The 23,462-nt window shown below is 37.7% G+C and overlaps 1 protein-coding gene and 1 pseudogene across 1 annotated transcript in view; one reads left to right on the top strand and one right to left on the bottom strand.

The window, feature by feature from the left end:
- Window positions 1-23,462, top strand: part of CNTNAP2 (contactin associated protein like 2) — a 1,215,871-nt gene that overhangs the window by 185,339 nt on the left and 1,007,070 nt on the right. The window lies entirely within an intron of this gene.
- Window positions 10,536-11,021, bottom strand: LOC102421865 (annotated as a pseudogene).

The following is a 23,462-nucleotide window of genomic DNA, read 5'->3' as shown; positions in this document are numbered from 1 at the left end:
TCTATTTTTGTTTATCAGTTTATGTTGTTCATTATATTACACAAATGAGTGACATCATATGATATTTATCTTTCTCCAACTGGCTTATTTCACTGAGCATGATGCTTTTGTGTTTTGTTGGTTTTTTTTTCATTCTCTAATTGATTGATATTTTCAACTCTGTCTTCTAATTCACTGATTCAGTCCTCAGCTTCCCCTAATCTGCTGTGTATTCTTCCAATGTGTTCCTTATTTGTGATATGTCATTCTTTATCTCAGACTGTTCTTTTTTCATAGTTACTATATCTTTTTTCATACTGTTGAGCATTTTTAACATCATTACTCTGAACTCTGTTTCAGATAAATTTTTTATCTCTGCCTCATTTATCTCTTCTGGAAAATTCACTAGTTCTTTCATTTGGGGGTTGTTTATTTGTTTCCCTACTTTGGTTGTCTGTTTGGGTTTGTGCCTATGTATTAGGTAGATCCTCTATACCTCTCAATCTCTAGTGCAGGACAGTGTTAAAGGCTGTTTCTGACTAATTGGATCAGGCAAAGACTCAAAGCCTCCAGACTCGCAGTGGTTCTCAACCTTCTGGCCCTTTAAATACAGTTCCTCATGTTATGACCCAACCATAAAATTATTTTCGTTGCTACTTCATAACTGTAATGTTGCTATGAATCGTAATGTAAATATCCGATATGCAGGATGGTCTTAGGCGACCCCTGTGAAAGGGTTGTTTGACTGCCAAAGGGGTCGCGGCCCACAGGTTGAGAACCGCTGCTCCAGAGATTGCCTCTGTCTACAGACTAATAGGATTCTGACTTGAATTACCCCCAGGCAATCATCCTTTAGGTGGTGAGTTTTTTCAACAGGGTGGGGCAATTGCTTCTGCCTGGAGGCTAATTGTTACTTTTAAACTTTTAAGTGGCCTCAGGGCAAGGTGTTTTCCAATAGGTTGTGTCAACTGTCTTCCCCCTAGGCAAGGCAGATGTCTATGTGGGAAAGGTGTCTTCCTCTGTGTGAGGGAATGACTCAGCCCAGGAAACTTGTGGTGCTTGCCTTCTGAGCTCTATCCCCTGAGTCTCCAGTTCTGGGTTCTATTCTCACAGCTCCAGTCCACTTCACCCTCCCTCTGCCAGAGCACAGGGTGGGTTGATCCACAGGGAATTTTTGTGCATTGGCTCTTTAAGAGGGTGCCCGAACTTTCAGCTGCCACTCCCTGGCAGACAGCACCCCATTTCTTTTCACAGCTAGATGTTATATGAGTACCCTCCTCAGTTTTGTGCTCTTTGCTAAGGAACTCAACTTCAGGATTAGATCCCAGAGTTCTCAGTGGCACCCCTCCCACCCCCACAGCTGAGATATATCTCCAGGACTTTAGTTGCCACCTGTGGGTGCCTGGCCAGCCCTTTCACGCCTCCGCCCCTCCTACCAGTCTCTATGCGGTCTCCACCTTTGGTCCTTGGGTATCAGGGTTCTCTCCTGTGAGTTTTCCGTTAATTATTCAGGAAGCCTTTTCGTATTTCAGTTGTAATTCCACCATTCCTGGGAGCATGTCCATGCAGCATCCACCTACTCTGCCACCATTTTTAATCTTGGTCTAATTCACTTTTAACTTTACATTTCTATTTACCAAACTTGATCTTGTTTTATTTTGCTTCTCCTTGTAGCTTTGTATCTTTAAATATTGTCTCTGGCATACATTTTTTAGTATTCTGTTCAGCTTTACACCCCTTGACCATTTGGTAGATGACTTATTTCCTTTCATCAAACATAGATGGATTTTTGACCCATGGAAAGTTGATGAAAGAACTCTCTAGCACACCATTAAGGATGCCCATCCAGTTCACACTGATGTATAATGTATACATTTTGAGTATGGCCATACAATCCTATTTTCTCTTCTTATTTTTTTTAATCTTTTAGCATTGAAATAGGATGGAAATATAGGATGTGAAGAGTGGCAAAAAGCAGCAGAAGAGAAAAATAATTTTGCAGCATATCAGGTGATCAGGTTATGTTGTTTCGCAGATTTAATATTTTTAAATCCCCTATTCTCATATAGAAGATCCTATATCCATTTAGCTATTTCAGCTACCCACTCTAGACCTTCCTGAGTTCTATTATTATTATTTATTTGCTTTTCTATTTTTATTTTTTGAAGCAAGTTGGGCCTTTAAAAGCACAGAAGCCTGGTTTTTGTTATGAAGTCTGAGGGTGAAAAACAAACCGTGAAAATAATTTTAAATATACCTGGGTTTGCAAATAGACAGAAGTTCTTTAAAGTCATTTTTAAGTGGAACACACTGTAGTTTTGTTTGGATGCTAAATATACAAACTGTGTGTCAGCAGGTGGAGAGCCAGCCAGTGAATTTCTGCAAATTGTAGCATGCCCAGCTCTTCTTTAAGAAGCAGGATGAATTTAGTTGATGCTGTGACTGGCTCTGAGAAAGACACTTTGCATGCTTTGCATCATGAAGTGAGTCTCCTGTTGCTATCACGAGAAAAGATGTCTCTGTCTTCCCTCAAATCCATGTTGGGGGCACAGGAATGTGAAGCCAGACTGGTGGCTGCAAAGCAACATAACCTCTGACCTCCTGATACGCTACAAAATTATTTTTATCTTCTGCTGCTTTCCCCACTCTTCACATCCTGTTTTCCATGGACATAGGAAGGCAGCAGAATTAAAGCCAGAAGTAGAGTGATCATTGAACACTGATTTGAATATACGATCTATGGTTACTTGAAAGGGAAAATGCCCAGGGCCCCTGTAATAAATCCCTGGAGAATTTGAGATGAACTGTACCTAATTGCATCTGACATAACTGAAACACAGGGACCTCTGTGGAGAGGGAGAGCAGAGCCCCAAATCCTCTGTTCAGCACTATTCAAGGTTCAGAATAGTTCATGCATCTATGTGGTAAAACGTCCCTCAGCAGCATTCAGCCTCCCTCTAATGGCCAATGATGAGAAGCCAAAATTATTAAGCTTTACTTTCAGAGATTTTTAAAAACAAACCAAAAAGAACTGATGGCTCAGAATGCCATGCATTACTTTTTGTTGTTGTTTTTTTAAATTTATCTTTATTGTTGAAAATATTACAGATGTCCCATTTGTTTGTGTGTTGTTGTTTTTTTTTTCCCATTGACCCCCTCCACCCTGTACCCACCCCACCCAGGCCTTCACCACTCTGTTGTCTGCGTCCTTGGGCTATGCATACATGCATATAAGTTCCCTAGTTAATTGCCCCCCCCCTCCACCAACCTTCTATTATTTCTTTGTTGCAATTTAGTGACCAAAATTACAAATAATATCCCATGGAAACACTGTCTTTTACCTCAAGGCTATAAAGCTTCTAATTTCTTTGGTCTGGCTGCACTGTGAGAGTTCAGTGAGACATTGCCTGCCAGGAATAATCTGCTGTGACTTCTAGATCTGTCCTCAGTTGTAACATGTCCACTATACCAGAAATGCAAGTTTGGACTCCTCCTTAGAAAACCACCATAACTTGATCATGTTAGAGCTTACTATTATGGATATTTTATTGCAGAATTTTCTCACTGGGCTAGATTTTCACTGCCCAGAAGTGTTTGGAATTGTATATAAACAGATTATAAATTCTGTTTGTATACAATTCTATAAATTATAACTTCTGTTTGTATATAATTCTATAAATTATAAATTCTGTTTGTATAGGATTATTTTAATAGGATAGTTCTATCCAGACAACACATTAAATTACTCTTCTATCCATAACAAAATATTTACAATAGCCGTATTGTGATTTGAATATCAGTTTTGTGTAATTTTTGCCAAATGTGTTTTGTGTTTGTTTGTTTTTTTGTTTGTTTTTTTGTTGTTTTTTTAAAATATATTTTATTGGTTTTTTTACAGAGAGGAAGGGAGAGGGATAGAGAGTTAGAAACATCGATCAGATCGATCAGCTGCCTCCTGCACACCCCCTACTGGGGATATGCCCGCAACCAAGGTACATGCCCTTGACCGGAATCGAACCTGGGACCCTTCAGTCCGCAGGCCGACGCTCTATCCATTGAGCCAAAACGGTTAGGGCTTCTTTTTTCTTTTCAAAATGGTTAACAACCAGATAAAGGACTCTTCCTGAGCCTTAGATTTAATTTTCTAACACAATAATTTTATTATACTTATCAAACATAGGGATGGTCGTGTTGCATGTTTCTAATTAATTATATTTGGTGTATGTATTTGGTGTTCAATGATACTACTCTTTATAATATAATGCACCAGTTTTTTACCTATAAAATTGAGAACCACTCATCTTAACTTGTAGTCATGTGCAAACCTGTGTTAAGAAACTTTGTATCATTTTGAGAGAAAAGTGAATCTTCTCTAAGATGCAGAGTTTTAAAAATATATATATATATTTTTATTAATTTCAGAGAGGAAAGGAAAGGTAGAGATAGAAACATCAATGATGAGAGAGAATCATTGATTGGCTGCCTCCTGCATGCCCCTACTGAGGATTAAGCCCATAACCCCGGTATGTGCCCTGACCGGGAATCAAACTGTGATTACTAAGCCAAGCCAGCTGGGCAAAATGCAGATTTTGACACATTTATGATGCTCAACATATAATATTTCTTTAATTAAAGTTTTATTTTAAAATAATTATAGATTCACTGCATTTGTAAGAAATAACATAAAGAGATCTCAGGTTCCTGTTTTATCCAGTATCCCCCAAAGGTGACATCTTGTAAAACTGTAGTATGATTCTACAATCAAAATATTGGAGAACATTTTGACACTTGCCAGATGGAAGGGGGTCAAGGGACTGGCTGAAAAAGGTGAAGGGATTAAGAAGTACAAGTTGGTAGTTATAGAATAGTCATGGGAATGTAAAGTTCAGCACAGAGGATATAGTCAATAATTCTATATAATAAAGAGCTAATATGCTAATTAGACCGGATGGCAGAACGACCTTCTGGAATGACCAGTGGGCGGGGGGCGGCCGGGGCTGCGAGGGCCTACTCTTGCATGAATTTTGTGCATCGGGCCTCTAGTTTTCTAATAACTACGTATGGTGTCAGGTGAATACCAGATTTATCGGGATGATCACTTAGTAAGTTGTATATAATGTCTAACCACTGGAGTGCATACCTGAAACTCATATTGCATATCAACTGTAATTGAAAAATAAAAAAATTATTTCAAATAATTCCATTACCTCAAGAATCCCTCATGTTGTCATTCTAGCTGCACCTACTTCCTTTCCACAGACTCTCCCCGAGTCCCCAGCAACCATTGACCTACTGTACCCATAAACCAGAGCATATGTTCCTCACTGAGTCAGTTAGGTGGGGAGCTGCCAGTCTTCCTGGGACTGCTAGTCACCTGCCCTTCCTGGACATCATGTTTGCTTCCGGCTGCCTTTCGAATACCTTTGTCGCCACTAGAAATGCAATTGAGTCCTCCTGGTGCCGAAGCTACTTGGCTTTCACAGTAAAATGGCAAGAAAGCACATCACTCCCGTAAGGGTCTTTTTGCACGCTAGGTTTCCTAACTTGCACGTGCAATCAGTGCGGCTGCCCTGGAGATGAGTTACTCTTGAGCTCCTCTCTTTATGTCCCCGAAACTCCAATCCTGATCCCAATTGAAGAGAGCACTTTGTCTCATTCAGAATTTAAGTACAGTCTTTCGATACAGTCTCTATTGTTTTCTTTATGCCCTTATGAGTAGCAGTAGTGTCCAGAATGTAAGGCAATGCCAGTCACAAAGTAGCTTACCAGTGGCAAGAAATAGAAGCATGCACCCTAGAGTGGGGACTAAGTTCAGAATTTAAAGCAAAACTGGATTTTCTAAGCACATTCTCATATGTCTTAAGTTTACAATTAAAAGAATTACTTTTGTGATGGGACTGTTCTATTTCACAAGTTGGAGGTTACATGAATCTATAAAAATGGTAAACGTTTTATGCACCCACCCAAAAATAGAGTAGATACAAAAGCTAGTTACATCAGCATATACTAGTAGTTTAGCTAATAATACTATACCGGTGTTAAATTTCTGGCATAAAAGATTATACTTTTAATTATTTAGAGTTTTATTATTGGAGGCAGCAGGGGAAAGATACACAGGAACTCGCTATACTATTTTTTCAACTATGCGAGTCTAAAATTATTTCAAAAATGATTTAAAAGGCAAAAATATCAAACTTATAGGTAGCCATGTGATTTAATGTCCCTATCTCTTTCATTCTCTCTGTGTGTACACTATATGTATGTATCTCAACTCAGTGCATATATCATTTGACATCGTTAGTCTATATGGCTAGAAAGCCTAAAAGTATTTACACTGTTTGGATATTCTGGATGAATATGAAACTGAACATAGGATCCTGAGCTACACATAAAAACCCTATAATTCATAAGTGTTGATGTGAAACATGGGTAAATAGATACTTTTTGAGTAGAAATAAATGACAGTAGAATACTAATATCTAAACTATATAAATGAGGTGACTAAAGCCTAAAGTCTAGTTTTATGTCATCTTATTAAGTGACAAAATATTTCTGGAGTAAATTACTCTGAAAACCACAGTATGAATAACAGATGCTTACTCTGTTACTTTGATCTCTTGGTACGATTAATAAAATGGTTTAGAATTTTATTTTTGCAATATTTACATAATATAATTAAAGAAAAATATTTATTTTCACGATAATGGTTAAATATGGAAATGGACATATAATTTCAAATAATATTTGGTTATCCTTATAATGTGCACTTTCCATTAGAGGTTAACTTTCACTTTCTTTTTCTTTCTCCCCAGTGTGCTGTCATTCTAACAATCTTTCCTCTGGATAATTCCATAGGGTATTTTTAAAGACAGGTTGAATAAAATACCTGTACAGCACCATCTTATTCTCAAGTCACCTCATAGCTATGTTGGCTTTTTGTTTGTTTGTTTTGTTTTGTTTTACATCTATTCAAAAGGGCATGTTCAAAATAAGCTAATTTTTGTTCCCCAGAAACTCTGGTTGTGTATAATTGGCTCTCAAAACCTATTGCTTCTTAGCTTTGTTTCAGTGATTTGAAAAAAATAATAAAATTAGTGCAAATCCTCATCTATCACATCTGAATGCTCTGGGGAGAGGGTAAAACAAAACTTGCTCTGGAGAATATTTGGCTACAATAGCTTAAAATCAGAAGATTTCATTCACTTCACCGTGCCCTGCTGTCTACATGTTCCCTTTTCCCCCACCCCCTTAGTTGAGAAAAATGTGTCCAGAAGTTCAAGTGATGGTCATCTATGCAAAGTGTGAAAGGATTCCATTGAGAAGGCAAATAACATTTTCATATGCACAAGGGAATATAGTGAGGCTGTAAAATACCCATCCTGTTGCACAAGAAAAGGCGCGTCTTTGGTTGTAAAGAAAGCATTAAACATGGCAACTGCTGTATGGATTTTCTGTAAATTGGGAGCTGTAACTGGTGACTTGTTTCAGGTTCTTACTGAAAAGAACCCCTGGGTTGTGTATGTGCCGCTCCAATATAATAAACCTGTTTGTTCAGCTAAGTCAATTCTGTTAATTTGTGGAAAACAATCTGTTAAGTGAATCATTTAGCATCCTATAAACAAAACAAAGGGTGATAATTGTACATATTATTCTTTTCATTTTATTGAATTGGCGAGGTGTGAGCAAAGGCAACCCACATCTATACTTGGAGTTAAGTAATTAGGTTCTCACAGAAGGAGGTTTTAATTTTAATTTAGAAAAATCCCTTTCTGGGTAATATGTAAAGTAAACTGCAGAAGAAAGAGATTAGACTCTGGGAGAATATTCAGAGAGCTGTCAAGAGGGTGAAGGTTTGAAAAAAAACAATGGCCATGTGAGCGGAAAAGCATCACTGAAGAGACAGGACCCAGCATCCGAGCATTGTGGATGTGAAGAAGGAAGAGGAAAGTTGCAGATGTGGCGGGAGATTCTGTTTGGAAGATTAGGAGAATGGCAGTGTCAGCAAACAGTATGGGAAAAGTAGGAAATGGAATATGTTTTGGTGGTGAAAGGGCAGAAATTTTTTTTTTTAATTTGAAACATCATCCAGCTGTCCAAATGAAGATGCTTGTCAGACAGTTGGAAATTCTGGCCTAGATCTCAAAATCCAATTTCGGGCTAGAGGTACGGATATGGAAATCAATGCTCATTATTTGGATTAGAATGAGACCTCCTAGAGGAGGGATGAGAAGTTAGAGACCTAAGAGAATAGATTGATCTCTGTCCCAGAATCAAAATGAGATCACAGCCTCAAAGAGATATGATAAGGGTACCATGTGCTCCGGAGGGGTTGCAGAAGGTCAGAACTGAGAAAGGAGCCTTGGGCTTCACCATGTTAGCGCAGAAAATGAATTACAGGAGAAAAAGGGAGAAGTGGAAAATGAGACTTAATCCCTTGGAGACTGGGTATAGAGCTGACACTGCACTTTAGGAGGTCAGAAAGGGAGGATATGGTATTGTAATTGAAGAAGTGAGTAGGGTTAAATGAAGTTGTTTGTTTTTTGTTTTTGCTTTTCTTGATTTCTTTTTTTTTTAAGTCAGGACATTTACTTTGTTTCACTAAAAGCACTGAAGCTGGGAGTTTTTAGGGAAATAATTACAGTAAACCTCAAAGTAATGGACTAATTAGGGTGAGGATGTGTCTGTTAAAGCCGAAAGTCTGTTACATAATAAAGTAGGTTTTCTGAATGCATATGTTAAAAAAAAATTGACAAATTAATTTACCTGTTTTTAATTATGTAAAATTACACTTGAGTAATTAAAATTAAGTATGCATGAAAAGTTTAATTTCACAGAAAAGTTTTCTGTATGTATTACTGTAATTCTAAATTTATACTAAATAGGTTTAGTAAATGCTTGCATTCATCAGTCGCTAGGAGTAAGCAAATGCACAGGACTAGCATGGCTTAGCTCAAGTGGGAACGTAGGTAGGTAGGCATTAAAACTGCTACAGATTAAAGCTGCCACAGAAAGCTGTGACACCAATAACAGAACAACTGCTAGAGATGCTGTGTGATCACCTGCTAATCATTCATGGAACACTAAGAACAGTGACCCTTAGATTTAAATATGTAGACTATAGTTGTAGATATGCAATATTTACTTATGCTGGCGAAATTACTACAGTGTTATTGTTTTTTCCCCCCAATATATAGCCTATTCACTAAAATTTGTTTAAAATAACAGTGAATTAATAACCAAAAATAACCTGTTAATTTAATTTTGAACAAATCTTAGTTAAAAGCATTTAAAATTAACTGGGTGATAGTTTTCACATATGACATACCGACCTGAAATTTTGTAAGTTAAAGACCTAGTCTGTTATATTGAGGTCCACAAAATCAAGGGTTTACTGTATGCTAGCACAAGGACACCATGGAGACTGGGCTAATGGAAAACATGGAGGATAGTGTTCAATGAAAAGATGGGAGAAAATAGCCCAAGTAGTTCTTGCCCTTGATGGACTGTGGAAGGAAGTCAGTTGAGCAGTGGGCTATGAATGTGCCACACTTTTATTCTCCATTTATCAGCTGTTTGATATTTGGAAGGTTTCTAGATTTAAATGAGTATGAATAAGGCTCCATAAAAATTCACATTCAGACTTTGTGTGAAGATAGATTTTCATTTTTCTTAAGCAGTGGGATTGCTGTGTATGTTTAAGAAGTTGCCAAACTGTTGTCCAAGGTGGCTGTCTCATTTTGCATTTCTACTAGTGATGCCCAGCATTATCATTAGCAAAGGTTATTGTCAGAAGGTTTTCCTTGTTGTTTTATTTATTGATGAGCTTCGTATCACATCAGTTCCCCCTGCCCCATAAAACCAAAGGAGAAGATGCAGACTGACCCATGAAACATGCAGCACATTTGGAACAAAGCTAAGGAAACCTGAGCTTCAGAAACCTCATTTCTTTATCATGACCTTTGCCCCAGAGAGATACTATATTGTACTAGACCGGAAACAAGTCTGCCCTCTTCCCCAGAAGGAACAATATACCTGTCTCCCCAGCTGCTTGCAATGCAACTATGTTTATAGAGACAGTTCACAATGAAAGCTTGCTCGCAAGATGAGCAGAAACACAAGCCACGCCTGAGGATCTGTCTCCCAACACTGGGAAGATTTTTGAATTGTCACTTTTACTTTCCTAATATTCGTAAGGCTTGTTTATGAAGTATATTGCTTCTTGGGTCATGTTTGTTATATTACAGGTTTGCGGTATAGTGACCAGTTCACTTTTAAAGTTTTTTTTTTGGCATAAAACTTGTGTTAAAATAGATTATTATTTTTTTTAGATTTACAAAATGTGTATATTCTGTCATGAAAACTCCACACCAACATTATACACTTGGAAAAAAATACAAACAGGATATATTACAAATCTATGTAAGCAATAACTTAGTTCACACCATGTAATAAAAAGTGCATTAATCAAGATACACAAGCTTTTATAGGTTCTAAACTGAAGGATTTTTCTTCTTCTGCAGAATCCTTAAAACCGGTGGCACTTAAAATCTGTTAGCCTTTTACTGAGAGGTAAATTATACACAACAATGATGAAAAAGGTTAACAGACCAGTTGTCTGTTATGAATCATTCCAGCTTTGTTCAACAATGGCTGAAACTCTTTTTTCATATTCTCATTTGTTTTCCTGATAAAGTTGTGCTGCCTGGCTATTAGCTGGGCTGTTTGGACTTGGTTCATCCAGCAGAGACTGAATTGAGGTTAAAATAGAAGATACATCATATGTTGGACTCCATCGATTCTGAGGGATATCTAAACATATGCTACCGTCAGCATACACATTTGGATGAAACATTTTGGATAAAAACCTAACGGTTGGTGGTTTATTTGGATATTCTTCAGAAAATTCTATGACTAGTTTGAAAGTACCATTGTCAAAAGGTGTCCCTTCCAAATATAACTGCGTCCCACTGCATGATGTTGTTTTCAGATGGTGCGTCACAGACACCCACAGGTGGGTCCTCTTGCAATCACTTGAAATCCCTCATGAGTCTCCCCCAGGTGGGGGTCGACATGCTCCACAGCTGCTCCGAGGTCCATTTCTAAAATAGATTATTTTTAATCTCTATCTATACTTATGGCCTGTCTTCATTTATAATATTGTTGTTTTTCCCCTTCCTTTTTTGGAGGGTTAGAATTTAGTCTCACCAGAGATTTTCCAATTTACTTACTTTGTAGAGGGTCATCTTTTGGTTTTCTTGATCTTTATATTTTATTTATTTTCACTCTTATCTTCTTAATTGTTTTCTGGTACATTCTACATTTTTTGAATTTATTCTAGTCTTTTATTCAAACTTCTGAAGTGTTTTGCTTAAGTCATTGATTTTTTATCCCTTTCTTACGATAAATACTAAAGACTATAATTTTCCTCTAAATACTACTTCTGTTACATGTCACAATTTTTGATATCTTACTCTTTTTATGACTAATGTATTCTTAGTAGTTATTAACTATCAGATGCTTTTTTTTTTTTACCAAGATGTTGTTGTATTTGTCCCCATTGTTTGAGTTTATTCAACTTTACACAGCTAGTTGGTGGCAGAATTAAGATTATGCCTGTACTATTTTGAGAGCTTATACTTTTGTTTTTATTATTATTTAGTCGATGTTACTTAACTGCTTTGTCTTCTGAGAATGCGGACTGTGTGGCATCAACTTTTAGATTATACTCTGACTTAATTCAAGGCCTAAAATATTTTATTTTTCAATCCAACCTTTGAAAAATATCTGATGTAGGGTTTTAAAAATCTATAGCATTAAGCTTATGAATTATTTTGTCTAAATATATCCTCAGCAATTTTTCCTCTGATATATCCATAAGTGAAAAATACAGGCTTTAATATTCCATTATTATGGTAGTTTTATTAATAATGTCTTATTAAAATAGTTATTCAAAATAACATTTTTAATACACACTTATTAAAAACTAGGGGCTCAGTGCACAAATTCGTGCACCTTGAAAGGAACTGTGGGATGCAAGACTGTAGTGGGAACAGGGGTGGGTCTCGGCTCATCCTCTGCGTCCCCACCTGGCCCCTCCCACCACAGCCCCTGGTCCCCTGTCTGCCTGCAGCCCCGCTCCCACCACCGCTGCTCCCACACACTGACAGTGCCGGGCTGCTAGCACCCGCTGACAGCACAGAGTGATTGGGGCCAGCGCCAGCAGCAGGTGCAAGCAGGGCCAGTGCCCTCAGGGGCGATTGGGGCCGACAGCCACCGCTCGCACCACTGATGGCACCAAGCAATCGGGACTGGCACTGGTTGTTTGGTTGTTCGGTTGTTCTGGTTGTTCCACCATTTGGTCTATTTGCATATTAGACTTTTATTATATAGGATAATAGGAAATGACCCTGGCCAGTGTGGCTCGGCTGGTTGGAGTATCATCCAGTCCACTGGAAGGTCACAGGTTTGATTCCCAGTCAGGGCACATACCTAGGATGCAAGTTCCTTCCTCCCTCTCTCTCTAAAAGCAATAAAAACGATATCATTAATAGGAAATTTCCTTTTAATCATGTTCTGATAAGGTAGTGGCTGTGAGAGAAGAGGAAGCATTTTTAGATGAGAGCAGAATGTGTGGGCTCTTCACAGAAGGCTCAGAAGTTAGTTGAACCATTCAGGGATAAACTAAATATATGCGAATGAACCCTAGTATAAGTGAACCATTCCTTATACAACTATGGCAGAGTGGAAATTCTGATATTTCAAGATTATTTGGTCAAGTCCATGACATTATTGGTGGTCAGCTAATCTATATAGGTCTCTGTGATTTTTACAAAATATACCTTTTTGTACAACATATTACTTTTAATTTCTAAGAGTAAATAGGCTTCTCAGAAAATAGCCATTATCCCAGTGAATAGGTATTTAAGCTGTAGATCTTTGGCCTTATAGCAAATTTAAATTCTGTCTTTAAATAATTTGTTTCTGGTTTGTGTGTTTTTTTCTCACTTAAACTAAATTTATCAGGTGGTTACTCTTAGATCAAATGATGCTATCTGATCAACTACCTCAGACTGTTTGATTAAAAAAAATTAAATTATAGATCTTTTCTTGAGATATGACCAATACCTATAGACTGTGAAATTCAAAAAGGAAAATAAAGGAACATATGAAACAGAATAAACAATTTTGGGCAATTTACATGACCATTGAGACCCGACACTAAATATGTCATAAATCTTCTTATCTATTTTGTTATTGTTAAACAAAAATATTTTCATATCAGGGTACTTATTCTCATAAGATGATACAAAGAGTAAGATGAGTCTGAGTACCTTGCAAGTAAAATAAACTTTTATATCTGTAATTTTTTGCTTTGATTTTCTATATCTACTTCAGTAAAGGAGAGGATGATGGGCATGAGCAAACAAAAATAATTCAATTATTAGTGATTAGCATATACAAAAGTTTACATGTTAAACTTGCATGTCTATATCTTTAAACATTATATTTTATGGTATACTAGTGCAATGAAATCCTTTGAATTAGGGAACACTCTGCCTGATAGAATAAATAATTTAAGTATTGTGTAGCAGAATAGCTTTTTGTAGCACACTCTAGTAAAGAAGAAATTCTTTACTGGATTTCCTAAAATTTTTGAGTTAGAGGCTTTGACATGATCAATACCATATTTGTTTTGCAGAGTAATAAAATTGAAAGTGGGGCAGGGAACTGGGAAACTTTATAATATCTCAGGTATGAGATAATTAAGAAACCCTAAACCCTGAAATGGATAGAGAAATGCAAAGGAAGTAAATGTAGATAAGGAATTGTAACTCAGATTAGATCATGAGATCATTTAAAAGCATAGGAGAAGGTGAAGTTAATAGAACCAAAGATTTTAGTAAAAACATGATGTTGAAAAATTAGGAGAATTTTAGACAGAGTTCCAACTGAATATACCTTAAGGACATTCAGAAATAATATTATTGAGAGATTATAATTATCATAGGAATTTTGCACACATATGTAGCAGTCATTGTTCTGATTGGAAGCAGGCACATTCTAAAGTGTTTCCCTAAACAGAATTTAGTGAAGGGACAGTTAACAGGAGTGTGGCAGGTTTAAGGGAACGAACAAGGGATAATGAATTCCCATGAATGACAGTCACTACTATTCCTGGGGCTTACAGAACAAGGGAAGAACCAATATTATCAGGGACCAGGGGAGCTGGAGCCATGGAAGGCAGGCTGCTGAGAAGGGTGCCATCTGTTAATGCGCCCATTAAGGGAAAGCAGGTAGGTGCCAGAGGGCAAGGGAGCCTGAGTCATCCATCTGTCAGCCCCATCGTTACTCAGGCTCCCTGAGGGTCGGAAAATAAACCGAGGCAGTGGAGGAAACAGAGAGTGACAGCAAATACACTGGGGAGTTATGATTGAAGACAAGAAAGTGGATGACCTCACTTTTGAAAGGTTAGAGAGAACAACCTAATTTTTAATAATCCACAGGAAAGAATATTCAATGAAGAGGATGAAGTTGTCTGAGATCAAATAAAATGAGCAAAGTATAAATGTCCTTGAATAGGAAGATGACTAACTCTGGGGAATGTTGAAGAAAAATTAAATAGCCAAGAAATAATTTATTGGGTCACCATCAGTGATCTTTCTGATTTCTCTTTTGGAAGAAAAGATAGCAGTAAACAAACTGCTGAAGCTTCAAGACAGCACAGAGAAAGAGGGAAATGCAGAGAACAAACCATCTATTTGATAAATTCTGTAGTGGAAGGGAGTAGAAAACTAGAACTAGTAAATATGGAAGAATATACTAGAAATGCTTTTTTTTCCCATGAAAGGTGAAATGAAAGTATATTAGAAAAAAATTAGTTCCTTTAAATAAGGTATCCTCATTTTGGCTCTTTTTCTGTTCACAAAGAAATATTTACTGGGTACTAATCTTGCTGTAGAACATAAAAAATGTTAGGAAGCATAAGTATATTAATCTGAGAAAGAATAAAGTCATTATTAATGTTCAGATCAGAGAATACATTTAGTGTCAAACTTATTAATATCTCACGGGGTATCAAGCTATCTAAATGAGTGAATTTCACATTTTGAAAAGACCCAATTTGAAGATGGTAGTTTACTTTGCTATTACTAACCCTCATCCTAAATAAAACTGGATTGTGTTTTTTTGATCTTATGCTTATGAAAGCATTTGATTCCACATTTAGAAAGAGAGGTACTCTGGGTACTTTCCAAGTACAGCTCAGATATACTGCCATAGAAATGTGTCCAATATTTGAAGAGAAGCCATGTTCATGGAGGATAACCTGAGATCAATGCCACCCATCCTTTCCTCTAGATCACTGGTTCTCAACCTTCCTAATGCCGCGACCCTTTAATACAGTTCCTCATGTTGTGGTGACCCCCAACCATAAAATTATTTCTGTTGCTACTTCATAACTGTAATTTTGCTACTGTTATGAATCGTAATGTAAATATCTGATATGCAGGATGTATTTTCATTGTTATAAATTGAACATAATTAAAGCATAGTGATTAATCACAAAAAGAATATGTAATTATTGTGAAATATTTATTTCTAATTACAAATAAATGAAATTTTGTCTTGATGCATGGTGTAGCATGGGTAACAGTCTTAATATAACAACAGTAAACTACATTGCTACATTTTTCAACAGTATGCGTAAAAAGCCAATGTCAGTGAGAAGGTTGAGATTGCTTCTTTCTCACCAGATCAGAAATTCTTGGGGCAGTCTTTGCAAGAGCACAACGAAGATCATCTTCCACAACAAGTCTACTCCTGTATTTAGACTTGATAACCAACAAGCTGGAAAACTCTGTTTCACAAAGATATGTTGTTGGAAATGGAAGAAGAAGGTGCAACACAGTCTCAGACAGAACAGGATATGTCTGCAAACACTTGATCCAGAATTTTGTAACTGGCATTGTAGAGAAATCAGTTCTCGCTGTATCGTTGTTAATAAGTTCAATGAACTCCTCTTGTGCTGTCTCAGGAACATCTTCAACTTTGACTGTGAATGGGCTTCTGGCAAGTGCAAATGGGGTGTCAAGTAGATTTGGAAAGTATGATGAAATTTCGTCTGCAAGCATGTGCAAGTGTTCTTTCACAGAAATTATCATCATAATCCTTTTGTCTGGTTCAATGTCATGTTCCTAAAAGAAAGCAGATAAGGTAGGCAACATGTAAATTTTATTTTCATCCAATTTTTTTTTGCCAAAGCTGAAGTTTCATTTGGAATGATCGGATCTTTTCAGACAAATCGAGGCATGTTGCATTTGGTCCTTGCAGTGATAAATTTAACTCATTCAAGATGGCAAAGATGTCAACCAAGTAAGCTATTTTCTGCAGTTCACTTTTATTGCCGAAAAGTGCTTCAAACTGCGGTCTTGCTTTCTGATTAAAAAAAAGTTTTGAGTTCATCACGAAGCTCAAAAACATGTTTTAAAAATTTTCCTCTCGACAACCATCTCGCTTCAGTGTGAAATAGCAGAGCATTGTTCGGCGCATCCAACTCATTGTACGGTTGCAAAAACAGTCACTGTTTAAAGTGCTCGCCTTTACAAAATTGACACAACTTATGATGCTTTTCATTACTTCTTGTAACTCTTGTGGCAGCGTCTTCGTTGCTAATATTTGCCGATGAATCATACAGTGAGTTCCGATGACTTGTGGTGACTCATTCAGTACCTAACGTTGAAATCCAGATCAACATCCTAGCATAGCTGGAGCACCATCTATGCAAACACCACAAACCTTTTCCCAAGAGATCTTATGCTCTTTCAGAAATGAACCAACTGTGTCAAATACATCACGTGCAGTAGTTGTTGTTTCAAGAGGTTTGCAGAAAAAAAACTCATCTTTAAAGTCGCTATCATTAATATACCTCACGTAAACCAGTAACTGTGAACAGTTTGCAATGTCTGTAGATTCATCAAGCTGGATACTAAATATTGGAAGTGGAGCAGATTTAATTTCCTGGATTATCTGATCAAGAATATCAGCAGACATGTCATCTATTCTTCTGCGGACAGTGTCATTAGATAAGGAAATTGCACTCAATTTCATAACAAATTCGTCTCTGATCTTAACTCGAACAGTGTCTTTGGCCGCTGGCAACAGTAAATCCTCAGCAATGGTGTGAGGTTTCATAGCTCTGGCGATTCTGAGTGCCACTAAATATGAAGCTTTAATGGCTGCTATGTTTTGTTTGTGGTACTTGCCACCAGTATCAAGTCTGGCTTTCTTGAGTCCATCAGCTTTGCTTCTAAAATAGTTGGTATCCTTGCCGGCAAACCTCGGATGCTTGATATCAAAATGGCGTCTTAGTTTATTCGGCTTCATAGATTCGGCTGATAGAACTTCACAACAAATAACACATTGTGGTTTTTCAATTCCTGCTGTAATTATTGAGGTAAAATCATACTGTAAAAAATCCTCACTATATTTTCTTTTCTTAATGTTCTTCTCTACACGATCCATCATCATGGGATGGTTTCCTAATGAAAATAATATATAACAATAGCTTTAATAATACAAAAGATGATACATGGCATAGTTCAGTCAATACAGTTCATTAAAGTTTCCTATGATTTACCATTCTGTTGTTTATTTTACATACCTATTACTATCACAAGGGGGCAGGATTCACATCAACCACAGCTGAATATAAAAAGACTGATCAGCATCCAGATTAAGTTCCCATGGTACAGATATTTTTTTTTTTTGCAGTAGTTGATGATTTTACATTTACCCAGTAGTTATAATTAATGAAGTGTTGTTTTACCTGCAATACTGCTGCTTTCAACACAGCAACTGCTTTCTACACAGTAGCTGCTCTCTGCACATGTGTGACTGGTCTGCATAAGTACATTATGGCGCCAACCCTGGCACATACACCTGTATTTGTACGATGATGTCATCACGCTGGGTACTCATCACACTGGGTACTCCTATGTGGGCGTATCTCCACCTGGAGACAGATAGAGGAGCGGTGTCTCGGTTCCTAAGACCATCGAAAATATGTGTTTTCCGATGGCCTTAGGCAACCCCTGTGAAAGAGTCGTTCCACCCCCAAAGCGGTCGCGACCCACGGGTTGAGAACCACTGCTCTAGATGCTCTGAACTGTTTCCAGATTAAGCAAGTCAGCAGAGAGCTGAATATCCGCATTGACATTTTGGTTCCCATTGTGAAACTGTGTTTACGGAATTGCGTTTTGAAATTTTTCCATAGGGCTGCATTGAAGGAAACCCCTTCTGAGATATCTCTCTATCTTATACTGTACAGATGTTGCTGAACACTTTGCTCATTGTAAAGCATAGTTCATTTTACATTGGACTCATTTAAATATCTCTTTCTGGGCTCCGTACCAGGCATCTTAAGCTTCTTCAAGCAACTGCTTAGATATGATTTATACAGATATGATGAATCTCACAACTGATTGCATCGCCATCTGTGTGGTGTGCCAGGAATCTTAAAACCAAAGTTTTACAGAACCTGACAAAATATATTTTGTGGTTTTTATCAAAGTTGCATAAGGATAAATATTATTAATCAAATAGTATAGAGAGTATTTAATTTAAAAAATGAAAAATCTGTTCCCATTATCTCCCATCCCTGGTTCCATTCTCCCCATATATTACATATCAGTTTGTTCAGTTATCAATTTTGAAATTACCTATTGACTTCTTTTAAAAAAAATTATTGATTTTTTATAGAGAGGAAGGGAGAGGAATAGAGAGTTAGAAACATCAATGAGAGAGAAACATCGATCAGCTGCCCCCTGCACACCTCCTACTGGGGATGTGCCCGCAACCAAGGTACATGCCCTTGACCGGAATCGAACCTGGGACCTTTCAGTCCGAAAGCTGACGCTCTATCCACTGAGCCAAACCGGTTAGGGCAACTATTGACTTCTTGATAGATCAATTCATAGTTAGCTATTTACTTTTCTCCCCATATCTGGCCTGGTTTTTGGTACACCCAGAAATAACAGAGCTATCAAATATAAACAGGTGGGAATGGACATTTTTATTCACTCATTTAATCAGGCAGTAAACAGATTATTATTAAACATTAACCACTAGGCTAGAGGGTCAGACATAATGGTGGACCAAATATTGCATCCAAGACTTCAAAACGGACATACATACTTCTGAAATGGTCATTCAGTGGGTAATAAAACCATAATGAAGGAATTGCTATTGAGTAAAGGGAATTAAAAGTACAGGATGCTATGAGGCTCCCTGCAGAATGGCAGGGTTTGACAAGCTAGGGTCATGGGATGTGCTTACTGGCTGGAAGCTCCGTCAGAGCTGAGTCTTGCAGAATGTGTTTGTATAGCCAGATAGAGGATGATAAGAGAGCCCAGGTGAAGAGGCCAGATCAGGGGTGTAACCCAAGCAGGATGGTATGAAGTTACTTCTCTCCTTCCTGCCTTAGCAGGGAGTGGTCTGAAGCCTGGAGACTCACCTCAAGCCTGCAGAATGGAAAATTTTATCTCTATACCTTGATATAAATTGTTAACAGGGGGAGAATAAAATTTAAAACCCAGCCAGAAGTAAAATGTCGCTTTAAGAAAAGTGATTATGGTGACCACAGTTTATGACATCAACTTAAGGAGTATCCGTGTGTGCTCCTGTTGCAGCAGAGATATTTTGTGTTTTAAGAAAATAAGATCTCTCACGTCAGCAAGTGTTCTTCTGTTGTTGTTTTTCTCACCTAATCCCCAATGCACTAGACTCCTCAGGAGTACTACCATCTCCTCCCCCGCTCGCTTGCCCAGTGGCTGAATGTTTTAGTCATATTTTTTCTCCTTAAGTAAAACCTTCACACCGAGATATACAGTCTTGGTCATTTGCTGCAGCGGTGTGTGATGATTTATTTTAGATGTTTTGAAATGTGAGGTTTTAGTGAGGACTAAATATATTTATTCTCTTCATAAAATACTTCATAAGTTACATTTTAGACCCCATAACAGTGAATTTGAGGGGAAATTTTACCTCATGCATCACACCCAGCACACTTCTGAATCCCCGTGTATTTTCCTGTGGTCTGATAAATTATATGCTTCAAGGGTGACAGAATGCTTTCCCAAAGGATATTGGTTTTTAGGTGCCATGTGGCTGCACAGCCTTCTGATGACTTTAGACTTGGATCATATATGGGCCGAGGGAGGATTTATTAATTTGAAAGATTCTCTTAGCTCAGGGGCAGGCAAACTAGAGCCCACAGCCCACTCTGGTCCCTGCCTGTTAAAGAAATTAAGATCTCTCACTTCTTTTAAAGTCTGTATGCTAAGATGGTTTTTACATTTTTCAAGTGTTGTTTAAAAAAATGATAACATGAAAGAAGAAGAGAGGATATGGGGCCAAGAGGTATGTGGCCTGAAAATACCCCCCTGCAAAAAAAAATAATAAAATAATAAATAAATAAATAAATAAATAAATAAATAAATAACTGTTTGGTCCTTTACAGAAAAAGTTTGCTTCTTCCTCTCTTAGTCCAGCCGAACTATTGTTTGGGCTAGAAGAACTATTTAGTGCACGTGGTGGAAAATATCCAGTTATTAAAATTTCAGTGATGTTTAGATTATTGGAATGTGCCTCCTGAATGACTCCCAACATGTTATAAAACAAAAAAGAAACTCCAACTCTTTGCTGTGTATTTAACAATTTATAGGACTATAAAGCCGTACCATAGGTTTAACATTATATTATATTGTTCTTAGCTTTACTAAGCATAAAGCTTTGCAAGTTACATAAATGCTATGCTAGTAAAACAAAACAGAGCAAAACTATTCTTCTAAGCACATATACAAATCACAGCTACAAAAGGAGATTTGATAGCGACAACATATAATTCCCAAGCTTCTGCACATCGATTTTTCAGCCTTAGTGATGAATCTGATGTTTACATGTATACACAAAGCATATATTATTGTGTGACAGTTTTCTAAAATTGAATTTTAAAGGGTATTGTTTAGTCAAGAAAGCTTCAAATTCATTTTAATTTTGATGTAAATTTCCAAATTTTAAGGATTTTGTAAAAATTAGCTGTATGTCTTTCCTTTTTTCTTCCCTTTTATATTGATGTGAAAAGCTGCAAGTGAAGGTGAAAGTCAAATTATGTAAACAACCAAAAAAGGTCCTTTTCAAAGCCTATGGCAGTGATGGCGAACCTATGACATGCGTGTCAGAGGTGACACGCGAACTCATTTTTTTGGTTGATTTTTCTTTGTTAAATGGCATTTAAATATGTAAAATAAATATCAAAAATATAAATCTTTGTTTTACTATGGTTCAAATATCAAAAATTTCTATATGTGACACGGCACCAGAGTTAAGTTAGGGTTTTTCAAAATGCTGACACGCTGAGCTCAAAAGGTTCACCATCACTGGTCTATGGCATGGTAGGCATTACTACTAAAACGGTATATGTGTTATGGGTGAGAGTGCGGGATCCCTTTCCCCACTGAGTGCTTGGGATGGGGTCCTTACCATATCTGGAGAAAAATAATTTTCTGACACTCACATGGGAGGAGGAGTGACTTTTATTTGAATGGAATTATATTCTTAGGTTTCCAAAGTCCCACTTTCCTTAATCCAGTCCTGGAAGAGGTGCAGGTAGGGATTCGGTAGAGCTACAAGCAAAGCCAGTGTCCAAAATGTCTGTTCCATGGTGGAGTTGGATCTGGTTTAGCATCAGGCTGGTTGCAGTCCATCAGTCCATTGTGTGGGGTCCACATGGCCCTGAGCCAAGAGAGTGCACCCCTTGTGACAAGAGTCCCAAGTTTCCTGAAAACATAAGAGAGTGAGAGGGCCAAGAGAGAGAATTTCTTTGTTTAGGGGATTAAATATCCCAAATCTTCCTGTGCTTGAGTGGCTGTGCCTGCTCTGGCCAATGACCTGTTTCCAGGTGTGACTGACAGGCAAGTACCTTTCCTGTGTCACCCAGACTTTACTGGGCATAAGTCTATTCTCCTACTGCCCAGTCCCTTCCCCCAGGGATCTATGGGGAATACACTAGTGGCTCCCTGGGAATGTTAAACTGCCGCTTCCTGGCAAAGCTGCACAAATGGCATGCCTGTAATATTTGGCCTCCCTTTGCTCTTTCCAGTTATTAATAGCCAAGTTAAATTACAATGGCATCATATGCACCATAGCAGACCAGTCTTTCTTTCCTTCCAGTGAAAGTGCCACTCAAACTTCTGATTACTTGTATTAAAACTGCAAAGGAGCTTTTGCTAATGACCCCAATAGGAGCATGCTTTGGGAAGATGTGTGAGAAAGGAAAATACTAATGCTGTCAAAATTCACGGAAATGAAAATGCAGAAAGAAGTACACTACGCAGGCAAAATATACTACCATGGGCTACCAAATGAATGTCTAAAATGTGGTATGATACAAATGATCAAACTTTCTATTTGACATTCAAGTACGTAATACCAAACATCAAATATAAATGTGTTGTGCCTGAAGAAAGAAACCTTTATTCCCGGCTGAAAATGTGATTCTCAGGTTAGGATGGGGTTGGATTGGATGAGTTCGTGACTTTGTCCTGGTTTGTTCTCATTAGCTATTCAGCATCCAGTAAGCCCTCTCATTCTTCTAAGCCTGAGTTTCTTGACTTGGAAAAAAAAAAAAAGCATCCCCACCAAAGTTAGAATTTTCTGTCATGCACCAATAATACAGTGTGGACTTATGTATTAAAGTGATGTATAAATATTAGATGTTGTTTTTATTAAATCAAGGGCTACACCTTCTTCTATGTTCCTTAACTTTCCAAAAAAAAAAAAAAAAAACAAAAACAAAAAAAAACAACTACTATACAAGAGGAGACATTTCACATGTATTTGTGCCTTAATATTCAAGACAATGATCAGGAATGCCTATGCCATTGCTTGGAAGTGTTTTAAACTTCAAGTAGGATGATATATTAAATCTCAATATGCTTGAAAATGAAAAAAGTGCAAAAAACACAATATACTGATGCTGTGAATCCTAAAGAAAATACCCTATGTCATATACTTATTCATGAATAATGAATGCATCCTCTCTGGAAAACCAAAGTTGGATAAAACAAAACCCTCCTTAACATCTCAGATTCTCAAATTCTATATGTGGTCTTTAAATTCGATAGCGCAATCTCAAATGCAATATATCTAAACTAGGGGCCCAGTGCACGAATTCTTGCACCTTGAAAGGAACTGTGGGCTGCAAGGCTGCAGTGGGAACAGGGGCAGGTCTTGGCCCATCCTCCACACCCCCACCCAGCCCCTCCTGCCGCAGCCCCCAGTCCCTTGTCTGCTGGCAGCCCCTCTCCCGCCACTGCCGCTGGCGCGGAGCGATTGGGGCTGGCACCATCAGCGGGTGCAAGTCGCACCTGCTGCCCCGATTGCCCCCCAGGAGCAGGGGGAGGTGGAGAAGCCCTCAGGGGTGATTG

This window comes from Myotis lucifugus, unplaced genomic scaffold (assembly GCF_000147115.1).
Source record: "Myotis lucifugus unplaced genomic scaffold, Myoluc2.0 scaffold_51, whole genome shotgun sequence".
Classification (NCBI taxonomy): Eukaryota; Metazoa; Chordata; class Mammalia; order Chiroptera; family Vespertilionidae; genus Myotis; species Myotis lucifugus.
Note: the sequence above shows the minus strand (reverse complement) of the source record. Positions and strands in the feature narration are given on the sequence as shown.